The sequence below is a fragment of the Echinops telfairi genome, unplaced genomic scaffold, assembly GCF_000313985.2.
Source record: "Echinops telfairi isolate 266 unplaced genomic scaffold, ASM31398v2 ScPeMD7_7467;HRSCAF=8505_1, whole genome shotgun sequence".
Classification (NCBI taxonomy): domain Eukaryota; kingdom Metazoa; phylum Chordata; class Mammalia; order Afrosoricida; family Tenrecidae; genus Echinops; species Echinops telfairi.
This window is the reverse complement of record NW_022111368.1, coordinates 25,229,429-25,251,479: the sequence shown is the minus strand read 5'-3', so window position 1 is coordinate 25,251,479 and position 22,051 is coordinate 25,229,429. Positions and strand designations below refer to the sequence as shown.

General features: G+C 46.7%; 1 protein-coding gene and 1 non-coding gene across 5 annotated transcripts in view; both read right to left on the bottom strand.

Moving 5' to 3' along the window:
- AFF3 (AF4/FMR2 family member 3) overlaps positions 1–22,051 on the bottom strand; it is a 587,662-nt gene that overhangs the window by 326,575 nt on the left and 239,036 nt on the right. The gene's annotated exons all lie outside the window — the stretch shown is intronic.
- On the bottom strand, positions 8,489–8,652 carry LOC115873282. The gene has a single exon (XR_004048328.1). It is a non-coding gene; the product is annotated as a U1 spliceosomal RNA (small nuclear RNA).

Sequence of the window (22,051 nt, the reverse complement as noted above, 5' to 3'; positions counted from 1 at the left end):
GCTCCACCTACGCTTGCCAGCCTGCAACCTCACAGGGTCCCATTGATGCCGCATGTCTTCAATGGTCAGACCTAAACATCACAGATGAACAAGAGAAGGTGTCCCACAGTTACAGTCCCTCGTTTATCCCAGCTATTCTAGACCTTCCAGTGTACCACTCAAGGTGGTCCAAGGAGAATGACCTGGGCTTTTCTGGGGTCCTGTATGGGGGGCCTACACCATTTGAGGTTCTGTTGGAAATTTTTTTGAAAGTTGTTGTAAATGATAAATGTTAGATTATGAGATACTAGATGAATAAGGTATAAGACTATAATATTAGATATACTTGAAATATTATAGTAGTACTACCTTGCCTATACCATGAGCTAAAGTGATTTTTGAGGATTACTCCGGAACCAAACCATTACTTACAACTTTCTTTGATAAATTACAAGCTTACCGAAAAATCTTTGGATACCTCCTCAAAGTTGATGGCCAAGCACTTTAGAAAACAAAGTCTTCTTGACTTCTCATCTTAAACCAAGGAAAAAGAGATGTAGGATTGCTTAGATATCAAATTATAGGTAACCATGTCCGAATGCTATTAACATTTTTCACAGAAATTGACAGATTTGGAGGAAGGATGGATTTTAGGAAAGTCTCCAACTGATGACTCGGTTGTTGTGCTGACAAGAAGCATATGCTGCTGCTCCGGTGGCCATAAGGTGCGGTGCAGTCGGTTCTGAGTCAGAGGGACCCACATACAACCAAACACTGCCAGTGCTCTGCCATTCTGATCTTTGTTATGCTTGATCCCATGGGGACAGCCACCCATCAACCCATCTCACTCAGAGTCCTCCTCATTTTGATAGCCTGTTACTTTACAAGCATGATGTCCTTCTCTAGGGACTGGTCCTTCCTGATCACATGCATGTCCCAAGTATTTGAGACTTCTGAGGAACACTGTGATGGATTTCTTCCAAGATGAAATTGTTCATCCATAGTACATTCAATGTTCTCTGCCAACATCATAATTAAAATTCTTCTCTAATCTTTCTTACTCATTGTCCAGTGTCCACAGGCATATAAGGAAGAAAAGACCATGGCTTGTGCCATACGCACCTTAGCCCTCAAAGCGACATCGTACTAATTTAAAGAGGTTTGCCCAATGTAATATGCCTTCTTGACTTCTCTAGGGACAATGATCTCTAAGGATCCAAGCAAAATGAAATCCTTGACAATTTCAAACTTTTCTCCATGTATCATGATGTTTATTGGCCCAGTTGTTGTTGTTGTTGTTTATGTTTTTAAAATTGAGGTGTAATTCCTACTGAAGGCTGTAGTCTTTCATCTTTGTTCTTAGGCACCTGTCTCCATTTTCTTCAGTTTCAACCTAAAGTTGCATACGTGCAGTTGATGGTCTGCTTGACAGTCAACCCCTGGACTTGTACTGGCGACTGTTCTTGAACTTCTACATTGTCTCCTTCCACTGATGTAGTCAATTTGATTGCTGTGTATTTCATGTGGTGAAATCCAAGCATAGAGCTACTGTTGAAATCACTGAAAAAAAGGTATTTGCAAGGAGGAAGTCTTTGGTCTTTCAAAATTCTATCATGTGATCTCCATGGTCATTTCTAACATCCAGGCCGTATTTTCTCATTTCTTCCCTCCTCATGTCCAAGGTTCATATCCCAATCACCAATTATCAATGTATCTTGATTGCATGTTTGATCAATTTCAGACTGAAAAAGTTGGTAGAACGCTTCAGTTTCTTCATCTTTGCCGTTGGTGGCTGGGGCATAAGTCTGAATCACAGTAGCACGAGCTGTTCTTCCTTGTAAGTGTGTGGGTATTGTGCTTGCACATACAGCATTGCACGTCAGGACAGAGCCGGGATGTTTTTTCTTTTAAAGATGATGCATATCCCGCTTCCTCTTCACATGTCACCCCCCCAGCCCAGTCTGACTTTAAATGGTCAATACCAGATGTCTGCAGCTTTTCCTTTTGAATCATGCCGCCTCAGCAAATGAAGACCCTAAAAGCCTTGCTCCAGCCACATTATTAAGACGGACTCTACTTGGAGGAGGCAGCGCTCCTGCTCCTACATGTCGAGTGCCTTTTAACCTGAGGGGCTCATCTTCTGGCACCATACTGGGCATGGCTGTGCTATTCCTAAGACGAATTTTTCAGCAGTGTGCCGTGGATCTTCCCTCTCTTGCTCATCTCTCTCAGTCTGGAAGCTGTTCTGACACCTGTTCACAATGGTCGACCCTGCTAGTGTCTTACACACCCGTAGCATCGCTTCCGGCATCACAACATGCATGCCACCACAGTCTAACCAGCTGACAGACCCGGTGGAGAATGGGGCTTGTAGGAGAGAACTATTTAACTCAGTCTCTCCCTTCCTCTTGCATTGAAAATTAGTGTTGGCAATTAATGAATTCTCTGTTTATGGCCTCATTAAATTGTTCAGTCTTTTCTTAGAATGAGCCATGGAGACAAACAGTGCACTACTTTTTATCTTTACATAGTGCAAAACTATTCTGCAAAGGACTCTTTGTATGCAGAGGAACATAGGTTTCAAGACGATTGTCTAGGATGAATATTTATTTCCCAAAGGGCAAAATCTGTGAAACTAATCATCATTCACTTTAAATAAACGAAGAATCATAATTGGTATATATGTTTGGGAGCTCATTTGCAAACTGTTCCTATAATTGTGCCACTCATTTACAGGCACAATAGAGTGATCAGAACAGAATACTATACCCTACTTATTTGCATTAATTGTAATCAATTGTCACAGCTTGTTTATAAGACTGAATAATTTTTAATCCTAAAATAATTATGCTGATTATTAAGTGATTCTGAATTATTTGGTTTTTGGAAAATATTTAATATAATCATTGCATCTGTCTATGCTGAACTACAAGGCTTCATATCTCACTAATTTTGCTATTGATTTCCAATAATTGAGGGTTTCTTTCCCTTAAAGCATTCATCAAAAACTGATTGGAAAAATAAAGTGAGTATTGACTATGATTTTTTATGCACAATGTTAAATTAGATATGAAAATGGTAAAAATCAGTAACAAACAACACAAAGCCCAGTGTCATTGACTTGATGCAGACCCTATAGGACACAGCAGAACTACGCCTGTGGGCTTCTGAGACTCTCAACTCTTTGCACTAGTGGAAAGCCCTGCCTTTCTCTCGAGGAGCGGCTGGGCGTTCACACTGCTGACCGTGAGGCTCTCAGCCCAACTTGCGACCACTACAACACCAGAGCGCCTCAACAACAAACTTACTGCCAGAGGCATTGGGCTGCTAACCACAAGACCAGCAGTTTGAAACCACCAGCTGCTCTGAGGGAGAAGATGAGGCTGTCTGTTCTCGGACAGAGGCACAGTCTCTGAAACCCACAGGGGCGATTCTGCTCTGTCCTACAGGGTGGCCATGAGTCAGAAAATTGGCACACATGCACACAAATCCCAACGAGGGTCAAATCAACTTTCTGGATTGGCGGGTGAAAGATCACACTTCTTACAAACTCTACTCAATTCCACCATATGAGATGGTTCCAAACATAATCAACTTGCCTCTTCTATGTTGCCTCCATGGACTGTAGCGGGACCCTCATTACCACATTCCTCTAATCTCAGCTAGATATTTGGGCAAGTCCTTCTTTCCGACTTGACCTTGAATCTCTAGACTTCAAGATCTCATTAATGACTTTCTTCCTGACATGCTCTTGTTGTGTTAGTTTGGATTATTATTTTTAAAATAGCCATTCCTCAATCCCTCCCACTCCCTACCCCTTGACTTCTACCACCCGTCTACCAGTTGGTCACCATGTGGAGGCTTGCATGCTGCTATGATGCTGGGACCGATGCTGCTAGTATTTCAAGTACCAGCAGGGTCACCGTGGTGCATAGAGTACAGAGAGGCTTTGTGATTAAGACAAACTCAGAAGAAAGCTCTCATAATCAGCTTCTAAAAATCAGCCAATGAAAAAATGTTATAAATTACAATAGAACATTTTTTCTGGCTTGTCTGCTTTGGGACAAGGATCAATTGGGGAAGCTTAGGCTCTGTGTACGTAAGACTTAAGCCATGTGTCTGAGTCAACTTGATAGCAACTAACAATAAAATCCCTCCACCTCAGTTCGGCTGTGTGACTTGCTTTGGCCAGTGGAATGTGAGCAGAAACTTAAAACAGGTCTTGGTGGAAAAGACTACTTTCTTGCTCTTCTGCCATCCCCATCAAAAGGACAGGTCTCAGGTGCTATGTGGTTGAAGAAGGATTACCATACAGAAGAGAACTTGCATCATCAGCTTGGAGCCAAGCCCTGGTAGTTCCAGCCTGGACCAGCAAGTTCAGGTGTAGGGGGCAAGGATAAATGATGGTTGCTTAAAGGCACTGGAGCTTGGGTGGTTCGTTCCTCAGTAACAGCTGACTAACACATTTAACTTATTAATGTGAGCTCTCATCCTCCAAGGATCGGGCGATGCTAAATTATATTCTGAAGTAACACCGAAAATAAAACAGCTTTGCTTTTCATATACAGTGCTGCATCAAACATTCATACTAATGTTTCTCTTTTCTGCCCACTCAGTCTTTCAAGGTTTTCTTGTGATTTTATCCTTACTACTTTGGTATACTAATTTTCAAAGGAGCTGCCGCTATTGGAAAACATACCACTCTGTGCTTTGTCTTCTAGAATAACATTGCCAAGAATATTTAAAAAACCAAACCCACTGCCATCAAGTCTATGCTGACTCAGAGCAACTCTATAGGATAGAGTAGAACTGCCTCCTGTGAGTTTCTGACACTTCAACTCCTTACGGGAGCAGGAAGCCTCATCATTCTTCCTTGGAGTGGCTGGTGGTTTTGAACTGTTGACCTCTTGGTTAGCAGCCCAATACATAACCACTATGCCACCAGGATTCCTCTCGATAACACAGAGGTTTTTAAACATTTGATCTTATTAAGTTTATTTTTATTTTGGGGGAACGTTTACACAGCAAATTAGTTTCTCTTTTAACAACTTCTATATGTATCATTGGGGCAGCCCTGGTGGCACAGTGGTTAGGAGTTAGTCTGCTCATCTGAGGTCAGCGGTACAGGTCCCCCAGCTGTTCTGTGGGAGAATTATTTGGCTGTCCACTCCAGTAGAGTTACCATTTCAGAAGCCCACAAGGGCAGTCTCCTCTATGTCCTACGGGGTCGTTAGGGGTCAGAAGTCACTGGAGAACCGTGAGAGATAAGACGTCACTCAGCGACAGACACTGGTCACATCTTTCACGCTGTGTCGACATTCTCATGAGTTCTGTCCTAGCTGTTCTGTGTCCATTATGCTCGCTGCCCTGAGCAGCCCCCTGAGGGTCAATGCTGACCATTTGGCTTCATGTGAGCCGCTGTGTTGTTGTGGATGCACATACTCAAAGGCGGCATCATTTATGTGATGAGCCAAGCTTTTACTTAGCTTAAAGGGGATTCCCAGGAAGAGTTTAAAGGGTAACAGCTTTGGGGGCTCCTCTCTGCCGGTTAGCCAGTTTGGCCTTTTTTAAAAAGGGGGTATTTCCTTTCCTTTTGTTTTGCTTTGTTCTAAGAGTGGTTCAGGATCGCCACAGTGCAACTTGCTAAAGTAGTCATTTGCTGGGCCCAGGGGTAGGTGGCCATGCGCAGGGTCAGTGCGCCTGTGGGACCTTGCTGACTGGGTGCTGCGGGCCAGTCCGAGACTGCACATTGGAAAGGCTTGGTTGCACTCAGTAGAAAGGTGCTGTGGGGTTGGGAGAGGGCAGATGTCAGCCACCGCTAAAAGCAAAGTTTTTGATAAGGTAAAAAGTGTGACATTGTCACTACTGATTACCTGACTCCTCGGGTAAATTCTCCATGGGGTGAGCCCACGCCACATCTATGAATCGGAATCTCTGGATCAGGGTTCAGATCTCAAACTAATTCCCTGGTAAATTTTTATGACAACTTTCATAAAACACAGTCTTAGGAATATGTTAACCAACCAGGTCCTAAGTTAATGCCTAGTCCTGGGGGGTTTAAAAGACTGCTTATTACCACCCGTGAAAACTCTGCTTACCTAATAGTTTGTTCACTTAAAAAATGTACTTCCCCACATTATTTCTGCATCTCTTACTTCAGGTAAGCACTCTGGCTGTACTTCTTCTACGACGGATGTGTTACTTCAATGGCGTCTCTCTATTGTTGTTAGATGCCGTCGGGTCGGTTCCGACTCAGAGAGGCCCTGTGTACAACAGAACCAAACGCTGCCGGTCCTGCCCATCCCTCGGTGTTCTTATGTTTGAACCCGCTGCAGCCGCCATGTCCATCCATCAAGGACAGAGTCGTCCTCCTTTTCGCCGCCCACTGGCTCTTTCCAGCACGGTGCCATGAATGCATGAAGCAGCTGGCGTGTGAACTGGTGAATGGAAAACGGCTCTGTTCTGACCCCCTCACCCACTTCACAATACGAAGTTTTTAAGAAGAAGAACGGTTCTGTTTTTGAAGGCTTCCACTCACGCTCCCAGCCCTGAACACCCGATACTTCTCTCTTGTGGTTCCTGAGCAGTTGGCGGTACTTTTAATGTTGTCCGACTTCCTTTTAATTTTCACATTTTCACACGTTCATTCTGTTTTCTTTTCCAAGGTGACTTTTATTACTTGCTTGTTTCAGCTGCGCCACCACGTGACGGTTGTCTCCCTGGGCTCACAGGAGTGCATCGGATGGGTGCAGTGGACAAACGCACAGCATGACCCCCACAAAGCCCTCCCTGGGTTTCCCGCTGACTGGTGCCACTGTCTGCCATTCCTTAGGGCAGTGGTTCTCAACCTTCCTCATGCTGTGACCCTATAATACAGTTCCTCATGTTGTGGTGACCCCCCAACCATAAAATTATTTTCGTTGCTACTTCATCATCTGTCATTTTGCTACTGTTGGGAATAGGGCAACGCCTGTGAAAGGGTCATTCAACCCCCCAAAGGGGTCGCAACCCGCAGGTTGAGAACCGCTGCCTGATGGGGTCTACATTTCATGTTTTAGGAAGCAATCACCTAACCACCTGAACACCATACACCAGGTGAGAGCCCTTCTCTTAACCCCGGATAACCGAAACTCTATTTTCACGGCCTGAGCTGATCTTTCAGGGTCAGTATTCATGTTAGGAGTCTTGGCACCGCTGGGTATGCATCAAACCACTAACCACAAGGTCAACAGTTCAAAACTGCCAGCCATTCCTCAAGAGGAAGACGAGGCGTCCTCTTCCCGTGAAGAGTGACAGTCTTGGAAAGCACAGGGGCAGTTCTACCCGGACCTACAGGGTCGCTAGGAGTCAGAATCGACTAGATGGCAGTGCCTTTGGCTCGGTTTGGGTATTCATGTTTAAGGTTGCTGTAGTTCAGGCTGCTGACTGCAAAGTCTATCAAAGTTTACTGTTGCAGTGGGAGAAAGATGAGGCTGGCTGCTCCCATAAATACGCACAGCCTCAGAGTCCCCCACAGCCCCCATGAGTTGGCATGAACTCAGTGGTAGTGGGCTTGCTGAGGGCTTGAGAGTCCTGTTTTCAGATTATGCCTCTCACTGATAGTCCTGCCAGGTGTTCCGGGTTGCGGCCTTCACACTTGTCTGTACTGCAGAGGTAGAGGACTTCTGCAGCCTAGCCTGTTCCTTAGGCTTTCCCCCCAGTGTAAAAGGCAAGCAGAAAACAGTATCATGCAAACATGAAAGGATCTTTGAAACCTAGTTGACCTGCCAGTATGCCAAAGGCTATGGCATCGCAGAAGGGACCAAACGAGGTTATGATTAAGCATCTTCAATCTTCTAAATTAAAATCTAGTGCCAGCCACTAGAAGGTTTCCCTTTTCTCTGCCATCTCCAATTGGCATCATGGCAATTATAAAGACCCCTTTGGTCATTCTACACGCTTCTTGATTCTAAGTACTTTTGAGTGTCTAGCAATACCACCTGACAAACTAATATTCCACCCCCACCCCCACTAAAATAAATATAGTTGCAAATGGGAGCGGTCAATAAAATCTCCCAGTAAATGGCTTTATTTATTTATGGCTATCCCCAGCAAAGGCAAAGTTACCACAGAAATTCAAGACCCATTCATCCCATTGAACGTGGCCCACCTCGTTCAATGAAGGCTCGCTGCTGTTCTGAGTTCTGAGAGCCATTGACTGGGGCCGGTAATAACAGGAGCGGAGAAGACAGTGCGTGTCCACTATTTCAAAGGTGGACACCATGCCACTCACCAAAGAGCTTCTCAATTGTCTATTTCAGGCACAAAACTAAAACTTTATCTTGTGTTGTAAGGATCACAGTTTCAGAGTAAAAGTCAGACTTCTGTTCTATCCAGATAGCCTTATCAGCATGAGGATAATACTTTCAGGTGGGCTGTGATGCTCGTGATGTATGGATTTAAAGCAGGCAAGCATCAGGAGTTGGGCTGTTCTCTTTCATTTAAATCTTGTCTTTTCCCCCCTCTTTTATAGGGGAGAGCAGGAATGCAGTCCCCCACTACCACAAATTGTGCAGTTGAGTTTCCCACATTTGGGGAAATCGCAGGGGTCAGCACATCCGGAGTGCAATGGATAAGCCTCGCCCTGGGAAAACCACCTTCATGATCACGGTATCTCCCCTGCCAGGTAAGTATTAAATCTTGTCTTTAAACATAATCACAAAACAAAATTCAGAAGAGTTAACCAAACCCAAACCCTGACCCTTTAGTCACAAAGCAAACTTAGAAAATAAAGGATGACTTAGAGACACTGGGAAATATTTGAATCTAGCTACTATTTATAATTTTTCTATGTAATGGGAAAGAAAAGTTATTATGGTATCTTTTATGCCTTTGATCCCCAGATATAGTAGCTATTATTTAATGTAGATATATTTATCCACACAGTAGACCTTTAAAAACAAGCGAAAGGATTATCCAAAAGTTATAGCAAGGAGTGTAAGCCAGTTAACAGCTAACATTCTAAATGGACAGTCCTGACCTGGATGCTCTAGTGATCCCCGTCGGGGGAGTTGGGCCAATGAGGAAAGTTACACAAGCAGATACCTATACTTTAGCCAAGATTCTGGACCACACTACCAACGTTTTTCATTGCCAGGGGGATGCTGAGTAAGCTTGTTTCTGTAAAGGAGGTGGTAAGTCAAATTAACTTGGGAATCTATGATCTGGGACCCATAAGCCAGGAGTGATTTAGGTGTATGCAGTTGCAGCCCTCTCTGCCGCCTCCCCCCTGCCCACAATTGTTCCAGTACCCCTCAGGGAACGGAGTTATTAAAAATTAGCCAATGATCACACTGGTCTGATCCACCACATCAATCAGGGAGAAAGGGAAGGGTGGGGAACAGTCTGTTCCATTGTCCATGGGGTCACTACAAGTTGGACACCAATTGGATGATGGTAGGTAATGACAATGACCCCAACCACTGTCTCTGTACAGCATTAGTCTATCCAAGAACCTGGATGGATGGATGGATGGATGGATGGATGGATGGATGGATGGATGGATGGGCAGCACAGACTAAAAAAACAGATAGGGGAAAGACCCAAGTCTCTAATCCAGGCCTCTCATCATTTCACTGACAGCCCATATCACGGTTAGAGTCATGGTTAGAAGTCTGTTCTTCAAAAGATATGCTGAAATCCTAACCCCTGTGGCCCCATCTGAGGAGCCCTGGCGGCACAGTGGTTATGCGTTGGGATGCGATCCACAAGTCAGCAGTTCAGAACCACCAACCACTCTATGGGAGAGAGACAAAGCTTGCTACCCCGTAAAGAGCTACCGTGCCAGAAACGGACAGTGGCAGTATTACCCTGTTCTATGGGGGCTCTAGGAGTTGGCTTCGACTCAAGGTAGTTAGCGTGTGTGGGGGGGAGGGAGGGTGGCAATCAGGAAATAGTTTTTAATTTGTTATTTTAACACATAGGGTGGACCCTAAATTTAATCTCGTCTGAGTGTTCCATTGTAAAAGGGGAAAACCAACCCAAAGAAGCATACCCACCGCATTCTAACACAAGCAGGCTTGAGTACCATCCAGGGAAGCCAAGGATCTGGGGAGCAACTAGACGCCTGGTGGTGGAGTGGTTACATGGTTGGGCCGACAACCTCAAAGGTCAGCGGTTTGAAATCACCAGGCACTCTGAGGGAGAAAGATGAGGCTTTTTACTCCCGTTAAGAATGACAGTCTCAGAAAGCCACAGGGTCAGTTTTACTCTGTCCTGTAGGTCACTACGAGTCAGTACCCACGTGATGACCATGAGTGGGCAGTGGCAGATGCTGAAAGGAAGCAAAGACAGACCTTCCTGAAAGTCAATGCCCTGAATTTGTGGACTTTTGGCTTCTGGAACTGAGACAACAATTTTCTGCATTTTAAAGTCTACCCATTTGTATGTTGTTGTTGTTGTTGTTGTTAAGGAATTATGAGCAGACTCCGAGGATCCTTGAGCAAATATGTGTGATAACGACCAGTGTCCTTGGACTCTAGACTCCTGATAGTGCTGTCTGTTGATCCACCCTCATACCTTTCATGACCGTAAGGCCAGGAAGGGCAGAAATGTCTGCACAAATACCATCTAGGACACTGCCCCCGATGACGAGAATGCAGCAGAGGTCCCGGTGGCTTCCATTCCAGTCTCTTCCTCCTATTTTGCACAGCTATTTTTTAAAACACAGAAACATCACAAACTGGGGTAAGTATGCATCTCAAACCCAACCAAACTCTTCACCATTGAGTTGACTGCCACTCGTAGGGACCTTTAAGACAAGATAGAACTGCCACCCCCCACCCCAGGAGTTTCCAAGACTGTAACTCTTTATGTGAGTAGAAAGCCCCAGCTTTCTCCTGCAGAGCAGCTGGTGGTTTCACACTGCTGACTTTACAGTTAGCAGCCCAATGCAGAAGACTCTCAGGTTAGCAGAGTTAATAAACGTCCGTACGCTCTGGAAACATCATGAAAAGTCATTAGGACCAGCCAGAATTGACGGCCTGCTCACGCCTGCTCTGAATAAAGCCTACATTTCAGACCCCATAACCACTCTGCCTTGAACACTCTTTCTGAGTCAGCAATGGGCTTTATTAGCCTGGTGTTTATACATTCGCTAACACCATCGACCACCACCAACCACCAAAGAGTTTTGTCAATGGAAGCCAGCCTCTCTTGACTTCCACTTCACCGTCCAGTGTGCTCATTGGGTTCCCGGCTCAAGAAATGGAACACCGAGTAAGGGCGAATATATTCATGGGGTTTGTGATCGACAGAGTTCAGCACCATCAAGGCAGCACAAAGCTCTAAATCAAACAAAAGGGCAAAGAGTCCTGCCTTATTTGTAGCTGGGAACTTAGTGTTCATATGGGTGTCACACGGGGCTTCTTGGGCATTTTAATTAGCATCCCCTATGAACCTCCCTTCGCATTAAATGGAAAGTAAAGTGATTCTGGAACACAGCCAATCTGACAACACAGAAACAATGTTTGCTGAGCCCACTCAGCTGAGAAGACATTGTGACTGCATGGAACTAGACAGTTAAGCAATAGCTGTGTGAGAGGCTGAACAGAAGCAAGCAGGAGCTGCCGGCTGGATAGACGCGATGGTCTGAGGGCAGGGCAGCAGAGTTTTAATTGGAGATGCCCAGTCACCGCGGGCTGGGGGACAGCAACAAAGGATTATCACAGCCAATACCAATGGGGGCATTTTTTTGAGCAGACATTTTGACACTTCCCAAGAAAAACACAGGCACCTGTCTCTAACAATAGGCTCTAAAAACAGGGACTGGAAGAGAGTAAGTCAAAGAATAATTTCCCCGAGCTTAGAAGAGTCAGCAAGATGCCACTAGTCTGGATGGGTCAAATCCAATGGAAGGGAATTTAATGGAGATAACTGAATATTGTATGTAGGTCCAAGAACAAAGGTGCTAGAGCTTAGCAGCCCCGTGTGTAAGACTGAGGTGGTATCCTTGGAAGTCCATAGTATGGTGCAGTTGACCCAAAACATATATAATAATCATCATTATTATCCAGACAGAGAAGGGGACAAAGTCCCATGTACAGACCACGCAATGTGTTTGAGCTGCATCCTGGATGCCATTTATTAGGAAAGTGCTCCCCAAAAGAAGAAATCATAAAGACCATGAAAATGCGCCTGCTGGGGATATGGGCACTCAAGGAAAGCATAAAGCCCTCACATTTCGGAAGGGCTATTGTTTGTCAGGAGACGAGAGTTACTCTGTAAAGCGGTTAGGGTGCAAGTAAGAGTCCAAGCACAGACATGATAATTCCATCGCTTAATCAACAAGTATCGGTTGAGTTCTTACTAAGTGTTGGGCATTGTGCTAGAAATACACAATTTGGGGAACTCTCCTAACACTCAGAAATCGAGGTATATGTTGGGCTACCAAGTTCAAGGGCAGCAGTTCAAAACCACGAGCTACTCCACAGTATGTACTCTGGGGAAGAGTTACAGTCTCAGAAACCCAGGGGGGTGGTTCTACTCTGTCCTACAGGGACGCTATGAGTCAGAATCAGCTCCATGGCTCTACGCTTGGCTTGGGCTGGCCGTGGAGACAGTGAGTGCCTGCTCACTGCGGATATTAAGCAAAGGTGGGGAGCTCTATTCAGTCTTAGACTGGATTGGAGTGCATGCGATGGATGGGTGTTAAGCTCTCTACCTCCACGTGGCTTCTGATCATCAATGAGTTACACGGGGCAGCTGTCTTTTTCAGTTTTTTAACAGGATAAGAAAGAGGCGGACTCATTGCAATAGAAAGCAGCAGGAAACCAACCTTGGCAAATGAAACCAGAGATGGCATCGAATAAAGAGGATCCTGGGTCGCTCCCAGATTCTCCAGAAGACCTGCAAGGCTGGGGCTAAAGATCTTGTAGGCAGAAGAGGTGCCCAGCAGAGCGCACGGCAGAGCTGGTCTGGGCCAAGCCCCTCGGCTCTGAATGAGGAAACCACATCACTACTACAGACGCACGGTGCACTGCGCTGCAAGACAACAGCTGCCTGCGACCTGCAGGCCACGCATCACTGCCAGCAAACTCACGGGAGCAGAGCCCGGCACCTTTCCAGAGTCTCCAATCCAGTGGTCCTCAACCTGTGGGTCACGACCCCTTTGGGGGCTGAACGACTTTTTCACAGCAGTCACTCGATTCATAACAGTAGCAAAACTACAGTGATGAAGCAGCAACAAAAATAATGTTATAGTTGGGGGTCGCCACAACATGAAGGACTGTATGAAAGGGTCGCCGCATTAGGGAGGTTGAGAACCACTGCTCCAATCGAACACTTGCTAGATGAGTTGCTTACTGCTTTGATTTTTTTTTTGCGGGTGTGTGTGTGTGTGTGTGTGTGTGTGTGTGTGTGTGTTCAGGACATGTGTTTTCAGTCATGGAAGGAATTTGAGTGTAATTAATTTTTTTTCCTTCTTGAGGCAGTATGGATTTTTAATACAGTGAGTGGGACACGTATGCCCCAAGGGATCTATGGCACAGGCGGAAGCTAGTGGTACAAGGCCCATTTTGTACACAGTTATAAGGTCCCCGGCAGATGGCACTAAAGGTGGGATAGAAGTTTCCCACTAAACCCTAGATATGGTCACGGTAGGTGGGTCCTTAGGTGCCACGGATCCCAGAAGGGTTAAAATCTGAGGAGTGAACTGACTTGTGGGCCTAGGCCACAGTTTTAAGGGAGACTGGATGATCAAGTATCCCGCATTTTCAGCTTCTCTGGATGGGTTCTCCCACATGAAGCCGGGTATTTCATTTTTACTTTTTTAACTTCTTACTGTGAATTTGATAGGGGTTACCTTGTAAAGCAGGGTATTTTACAAGAGTGATCAGAAGCTGAGACTTCCCCCAAATACTAACAGAAATTAAAAAGTGAAAATTCTCAGTGGAAGCCACAGCGATTCCTCTCCCCGCAATGAGTTAATTAAGTACCCTCACTGCATCAGAAGGTAAAGGGGGTAAAAATCAAAGCCAGTAGATAACTTCCTTCGTGTCACCAATGGGAAATGAGACCCAGGTGATCCCAGGGAGGGCGGAGGGCGGAGTTCACCTGGAGATGCCCCCAAACCCACTACCGCAAACCCCGTGGAGCATGGTTCTACCCCGACCAGGGCATTGTGACCCCGGGTCAGAAGCAAACTCAATGCAGCTGATTTCCTGTCCCAGGGAGTCTTCCAAGCTAAGCATCACGTTTTAGAAGCATTCCAGTGGTCCTGGTGGGTCTGAGACGGGGCTACCCTGCGTGGAGTGGCACTGGTCACAGGCTTGGGCGTAAAGAGTGAGACGTGGGCACGTTCAGGGTTGTGTGATTGATGGCCGGTGATTTGCTAAGTCTTCGTGGTTAGAAAACAAATTCCCACGGCAGTGACCATGAATAAGTTACTAGCACCACAGGCTGGGGGAAACCCCCAGGGGTCAAGTCATCCATCACCCTGCGCCCCAGGGCCTGCATTCTCAGAACGGTGGCTGTGGCCCTCTTTCTTTACGAGCCTCTAGAGAAGGCCCCGGATAACCCCCCTCGATAAGGAGCACTGCGATGTCTTCATGGTGGCGTCTGACTGCTCTGGGATAATGTCTTACTCCAGCCCTGCATTCCACCTCCCCCCCACGCTCCCCCCCTCCGGCAGGAGTGAGAGCAGGGACTGGGGTGGGCTCACCAGCTCGCCCGTCAGCCTCACTGTGGTTTCCGAAGCACGTTGCTGTGGCATCCGAACCCGAGTTACCTCAGAAGCCAGCCAGGGAGACATCCACGGGGCATTCTGGTCTCTGGTGACACTTGGGAATGGCAGGCTTCCTCCAGGAAGTGTGAGCAGGCTAATCACGCCCCTGGGACAGGTGGGCACGATGCAGAGAGATTCGCTTTTTCCACAGCTGTCCCGACTACGATGCCCTCTCATTAACACCCCGTCCTCTTTCTCGTCTTTCTCCTTCTCTCTCTCTTTTTTAAGGTCCTTTCACTGCAAGTTGTGAACTTGAAGTATGTCACTGAAAAATGCACAGATGGGATCTACCAGATCATGAGAATGCTTTTCACAGCTTTTCAAAGCATGCTGGGCTTCTCTGCCTAAGGCCGGGGGAGGGGATGACAGGGGTGGAGTGGTGGTGGTGGGGCACAACAACCCTGTATTCTAATTTCTATCCATTCCCCACTCCTTTCCATCTTTAGAAATAAAGTATTACAGTCTTCCCAGTAGTGATACCCATAGGGCAATAAGTAAACTCTAGTTCTTTTCATGCATACATGTATATATGTATAAATATAATGTATGCACACGCTCTCTCTCTCCTCTACACGCTTTTTTTTTTTAATCCTAAAGCAACTAATTGTATCTGCTAATCATGTTTTCCACAGTTCACGGAGAGGGCACAGCAACTGCAGTATCTTCAGCATTAGCTACTGGAATTCATCGTGGAGCCAGAAGGGGAGACAGCAGGGCAGGCAGGTGGGGGGGTCTTGACAGGTGGGGCCCGGGACGTGCCCTGCTGCAGGAGGAAGGATTGCATTGTCCAGAGGGATCCTTTATCTTGTTCTGGAAGTTCTGGAAAGGGGGTCGGAGTTTTTCGTACGGAAGCAGCAAGAATACCCACAGCTCTGAGACCAGCTTGGGGGACCATGTGGGTTATTGGGCATTTGAATCAGCCTCATCTCTGGTCCTCTCTTAGCAATATCAAAGCGGCAAAGGGGATCAGATTAGCATCCTTTGTACTGTGTCCTGTGTGTGAAGTTCTCCGTGTATGTGGAGAGGAAGGGAGCTGTGCCGAGGTCCAGCAGTCCTATTTCCAATGGAAGTGCCCGCTCTGGATTCTAAGGAGCCCTGGTGGCATATTGGTGACATGTTGGGCTGCTGACCACAACAGCACCAGTTTGAAACCACCAGCCGGGAGAATGATGAGGTTTTCTATTCCTGGGAAGAGTTACAGCCTCAGGAACCCACAGTGGCAATTCTACCCTGTCCTATGGGGTCACGGTAAGTCAGAATAGAGGCAATGGTCGTGAGAGGTGTTTTTGAGCTCTGGCTTCTAGGTAGCCTCTGTCACACTCACCTGAGCCCCCTCTTCCTATTTAATCCAACAAACAAACTGGTATCAAGCAAAGCTGGCCCCAGGCAGCCTGGACAAAGAGGGACAAATCATCTTAAAGTATGTCTGGGATTTAGAATGGGTTGAAATAACAATATTCCCAGAGAACAACCAACAGAATGCTGATGAGAGCATTGCACGTCTGACGTCTCAATCACGGCCTTCCATAAACAGATGGCATTTGCTCACTAAGAAGTTCTTCAGCATCTGCTGTGTTTCCTATGTCAGACACAGGGCTCAAACCCAACCCAAACCCACTGTGACCGTGTCAATGCCAACTCACAGAGAACACAGAGCAGGGGAGAACTGTCCCTGTGGGTTTCTGAGACGGCAACTCTTTATGGGAGTAGAAAGCTCGTCTTTCTCCCACAGCGCTGCTGGCTGCTGGTGGTTCCGAACTACTGATCTTGTGGAATGCAGCGCCCGAAGGAACCGCTTTGCAGCCAGGGACTCCCAAGGTATAGAGCTCGATGGTGAGAATAGATGAAAAGGGGTTAGGGTGGGGTGGGGGGGATCAGTGATGACTTTTTTTTCAATCATTTTATTTGGGGCTCATACAACTCCATCCATACATACATTGTGTCAAGCACATTTGTACATGTGTTGCCATCATCATTCTCAGAACATTTTCTTTGTACTGGAGCCTTCAGCGATGACTTTCTATGTGTAACAATAACCAGATGCCATCCACTTGATCCTGACACCATGGTCAGAGTAGGGCTTTTCAATGGTCAGATTTCTGGAACCAGATCTGCAGGCCTTTCTTCAGGGATCCCTCTGGGTGGGCTGCATCCCCATCCTTCCGGTGAGCGGCCGAGACTGTTAGTTCTGCACTACCCAGCGCTCCTTTGCCATAAAATCCCACAAGTTAAAAGGTCAGTCATTTCTGAGACCTCGGAAAGGATCCCCTTTGTCGGAGGGAGGAGGAACCCTGGTGTATATCGGTTGTGCAATGGGCTGCTAACTTGTAAGGTCAGCGGCTTGAAGCAGCAGCGGCTCCTTGGGAGAAAGGCTGGGAGGCTGGGCTTTCTACTCTAGGAAAGAGTTACCATTTTGGAAACCCACAGGGACAGTTCTACCTTGTCCTCTCGGGTCGCTATGAGTTGGCATCCATGGGGTAGCAGTCCTTTTATTTGGTCCCGAGGGGGAGTGCGGAAAGACGGCGGGACTTTGTTGATGAGAAAGAGCGTGTGAAAAAGCAGCACGCCAAGGTGTCAGGTGGCCTCCAGCCCAGCGGGGCCCCACGAGGTATCTATCCCCTCAGAGGGGAACACGGCTCACAGCCTCACTGCCGACCACCTGAGAAAGGGTCCTCAGAAAAGTCACGACGTGTTTTGGGGAAAGCAGCTGTCAGCATCCCGGCGCCATACTCCAGCGTTTCTGAGGCTCTGATGCTCGCTTAAAAGCTGGAATCCTATCATCAGCAATAAACACTCCCCTTTGTTTTCACTCCCCTTTGTTTGACCGAATGACGTCAATTCCATTCGTTTTTTTAAGAAAATGTCTGTCAAATACGCAAGCCTGAAAAACGGTGGTTTGTCTGTCAACCATTGTTTCAAGCAAAAATGCAATTCCGGTGTGGGGGTGGTGGGGGTGCATGTGCTAGATCAGCTCACAACTCCAACACAGATGCTTAAAAAAAGACAACCCCCCACAGAAGTGCCTTACGTGCACTCTCATAAGCAGAGTATTCGAAGGACCACACAGGCGACTTTTGAGCTCTAACAAAGTCATCGTTTGTATTGCTTCGTCGGGACCTACACAAGGGCAACTGGCCTTCTTCTTACATCGCAAGGACACGGGCGAGGGGCGAGGGACACGGGCGAGTGGAGCACCTGGGGGCGCACATCACCTGGGGGCGCACTGCTCTGATTCTCGCTCAGGCGCCGGCCCGTTTCTCTCCATTGCTTTGGCACCACGTGCAATGTCAACACAGACGGGGAACACACATAGCCTGACCAACCAATCGGCCGTAGAAGAACTATAACCAGAATGCCCCTTAGAAGCTAGGATGGCGAGATCTTGACTCGCTTACTTTGGACTGGTCACCAGAAAAGACCAGTCCCTGGAAAAGGAGGTGGCCATGTTTGGAAAAGTCAATGGGCAGCAAAAGTGAGGGCAGCCCCCCAGGAGCTGGACTGACCGGGGAGCTGCAACCACAGGTCAGGAGCGGGCAGGCCTGGCCATAGGTCCTTCCGTCAAACCTGGGTGATCCTGAGTCAGAGGCGACAACAACAAAACACAACAGGCTGATGGGGACTTCGTCATGTTAGGGTCACACAAAGTCCATCAGACTGTACTTTGAACGCTAGCCCTTAGAATACCTTCTGTCACTTCTCTATGCCTCAGTTTCCCATTTGTAAGGAGCTAGACCCACTTCCAATGAGTGGATCTCGACGCACAGCAACCCCCCCTCGGGTTCCAGAGGCTGTCCATCTTTGCGGGAGCAGACAGCCTCATCGTTCGTTCTCCCACAGGGCAGCTGGTGAGCTGGGCCTGCTGCTCTGATACTTCAGCACGCCAGTGCCCAGTACACAGTGCCATCAGGGTACTTATAAGATGGGGAACCTCCGAAGGTTGAAACGAGATGACATGAAAGAAATCATGTCATGGATGAAGGACAAAGCTGGCCTCTGGCGAGTGTTATGTAAGGGTTAGCTCAGCGGTTCTCAACCTGTGGGTCGTGACTCCTTTGGGGGGGTCGAATGACCCTTTCACAGGGGTTGCCGATTCAAAACAGTAGCAAAATTAGAGTTACGAAGTATCAACGAAAATAGTTTTATGGTTGGGGGTGTGTGGTAGTCACCTAATCTGGTGTCAATTTAAGGATTAAGAATGTAGGGGTGTAATCTAGGCTGTCAAGCTGGAGACTTCTGAATTCAGCATGGCCTTCTCCGGAGAATTCTGGGGAATCTGGTACTTCCTCCTTGGAGGCGGAAGACACCTCTCTCTCTCTCTCTGCTACTCCCTGGGAGACAATGCAGAAGACAAGCCACATGGATGCAACCAGACCTCGGAAGCCAGACAAGCCACAGAGAGACCCCTGCCAGCGCTGAGATGTTTCCAATGACACTGGATCCAAAGACTTTCTACCCACTGCCTGTGATCTTCTGCATTTGGCATCATTGCATGTGTTTTGTCAGCCTGAAGAGGACTTTACAGATTGGTATCAGACATATGGGCTAATATCGTACTTATGGACTAGGCTGGAATGTTTTCTCAATATTCAATTGCTCTTGTATATAAATCTCTTTCTTATACACATATGTGTGTCCATGGATTTGTTTCTCTAGTCTACCCAGACTAACACAGGGGGTCACCATAACACGAGGAACTATATTAACACGTTGCAGCATTAAGAAGGTTGAGAACCACTGGGTTAGCTTAAAGGGAACATGGCTCACCAGAGACTCTCAGTTCACCCAAGTCTGAGGGAACACCCCCATCTTACAGTGTCTTTGCTGCGTTTTGCTGTAAAAGGTGAGCATTTACAAGTCATCTCCACTGGAAGCAATCTTGCTTGACGATTTTCCTGAGCCTCCTCTTCAGACTCAGCCTAGACATCACATCCTCGGGGACTCTCTGACTCACTCTCTACATACATGCATTTCCTTCCAGCTTTCTCTATGACCAAGGATCCTGGGTGGTGCAGTAGTTATGCCTTGAGCTGTTAATTGCAATCTCAGCAGTTCAAAACCACCAGTGGTGCTGCGGGAGAAAGAGGAAGCGTTCTACTCCTGTGAAGAGTTACAGCATCAGAATCCACGAGGTATTCTAAGCTGTCACTCTGAGTCTGAATGGGCTCAACAGCAGCAAGTTTGAGTCTCCATAACTCACACTCCTAGTGTCTCTAGAGACAGAGTGCAACTGCCTCTTATGAGTTCCTGTCAATCTTTACGGGAACAGAAGCTGGCTTTGAACTGGTGACACTGAGGTTAGCAGGCCAAGGCATAATGACTCCGGATGGACTCCCTGGCCATGAATGGGTTTGGTATTCACAACATCTGGAGTTATTTTCTTTTTAAACAGTTTTCCATGTTCTTCCACTAGAGGTGCAATGGTGGTGCAGAGGCAGGACTCGAACCTTCCATAAGGGAGCTTCAAGTTGCATGTGCAGCCCATGAATCTCTTAAGCTTGCTATGTTACATCTACCCAGGGAGACTGGTGTGTGGCTATGATGGCGAAGGGTTTTGGCGCAGCTTCCCTAAGAATATGGACCAAAAAGGACAAGCTGGAGAACTACATAAAAATATCAGCTATGGCTCACGACAGCGTGGTCTGGATCCAGTCATGGGGACCGTACAGGCCTGGCTGCCTTTTGTGCTATTGTTCATGGTGTTATGATTTGGGAACCAATTTGACACAGCTAAAAACCAAACAAACAAAAGAAACTCCCTCCACTGGAATTCTTTTCCATGAAGGTAGAGATCTGCTATTTGTAGTCTCTGGTATTTCTCCGGGACTTAGCATAGTGTGCCTGGCACAGTATAGGTATTCACTAAGTACCTGTCAGCTGAACGAATAAACAGATACCAAGAGCGCCTGGCAATTGACACTCAAATTCTCCCTCCAGAACTGTCACGTGGTACAACCACTGTGGAAAACGGTTGTATGAAACTTCCTTAAAAAGGTAGAGATATACATACGCATAATCCAGTAATCTCAGTCAGAACTAACAACACTAAACTCAGTCATCGAGTCGATTCCAACCCATAACAATCCTATAGGACAGAGCTGAACTGCCCCCAAGGGTTTCTGAGATTGTAACTATCTATGAGAGTAGGAAGCGTCATGTTTCTCCTACAGAGTGGCTAGTGGGTTTGAACTGCCAGCCTTGTGGTTAGCAGCCCAATGTATAATCCATTATGCCACCAGCATCTCACTACAGGCACATATCCTTGAACTGTGACATAAATATTTTCACAACAGGAAAAAGGTAGAAACAACCTAAATGCCCATCAACGAGGGAAATGGATAAGCATCGTGGCACATCCACACAATAAGAGATCATGACACACTAAAGAATCGGGATGAATCTGCGAAACACCTTACAATATGGATGAACCTAGAGGATATTCAGCTGCGTGAAATAAATCAACTGCAAAAGGACAGATATTGCATGAAGTCACTATTACAGAAAGTCGAGAAAAGGATTATGCATAGGAAGAAACATTCTTTGCCGGTCATCAGGGATGGGAGGGGAACAAAGGAAAAATCGCTAAGCAGAACGTAAACAAGTACTAACTTGGGCGAAGGGAAAGGAGTATACAAAACGGGCTGGGGCAGCACAACATGAGCTAGACGGAGGGAGGCACTAGGAGGTGCACAAGAGTAAAAGACAGCAAAAGTACATACTAAGGCTCTACAATCCTGCGGTAACATTAATAACAACAATTATCCACAAGGTAGAGATACAAAGACAGACATGTATGTAAGAGGTATATCAGTGTCTTTGAATTTGAATTTTATTCTATATTTTTCTCTCACTCTGTCCATGATCTTCCTGATCAGGAACAGTTGGTAGTAGTCGTTGGGCACCATCTAATTCTTCTGGTCTCAAGGTCATGGAGGCTGTGGTGTGTAGTTCATTGGTCCTTTGGACTAATTGATTCCTTTAGTCTTTGATTTTGTTCGTTCTTCCTTGCTCAGAACAGGGGAAGACGAATAGTTTCAGGTGGCTGCCTGACAGCTTTTAAGACTCCAGTCATAAAAGTAGGAGGCTCTCCAAAGTAGGACATATGCCATTGTCTTGTGGACTGTGTTATACCAACTGACTAGATCTCCCCTGAGACTGTAGTCCTAAGCCCCCAAGCCCAGTGGTTCATTCCCTCCAGGTGTTAGGCCAGGGCTAAGAAGTTTTCATGCCTTTCTTCTATCTGTGGATACACATGTTTATAGCAATACAAATGCATATGTAGAAATAGCTTCTGCCATGCAGTCATAGATGTAT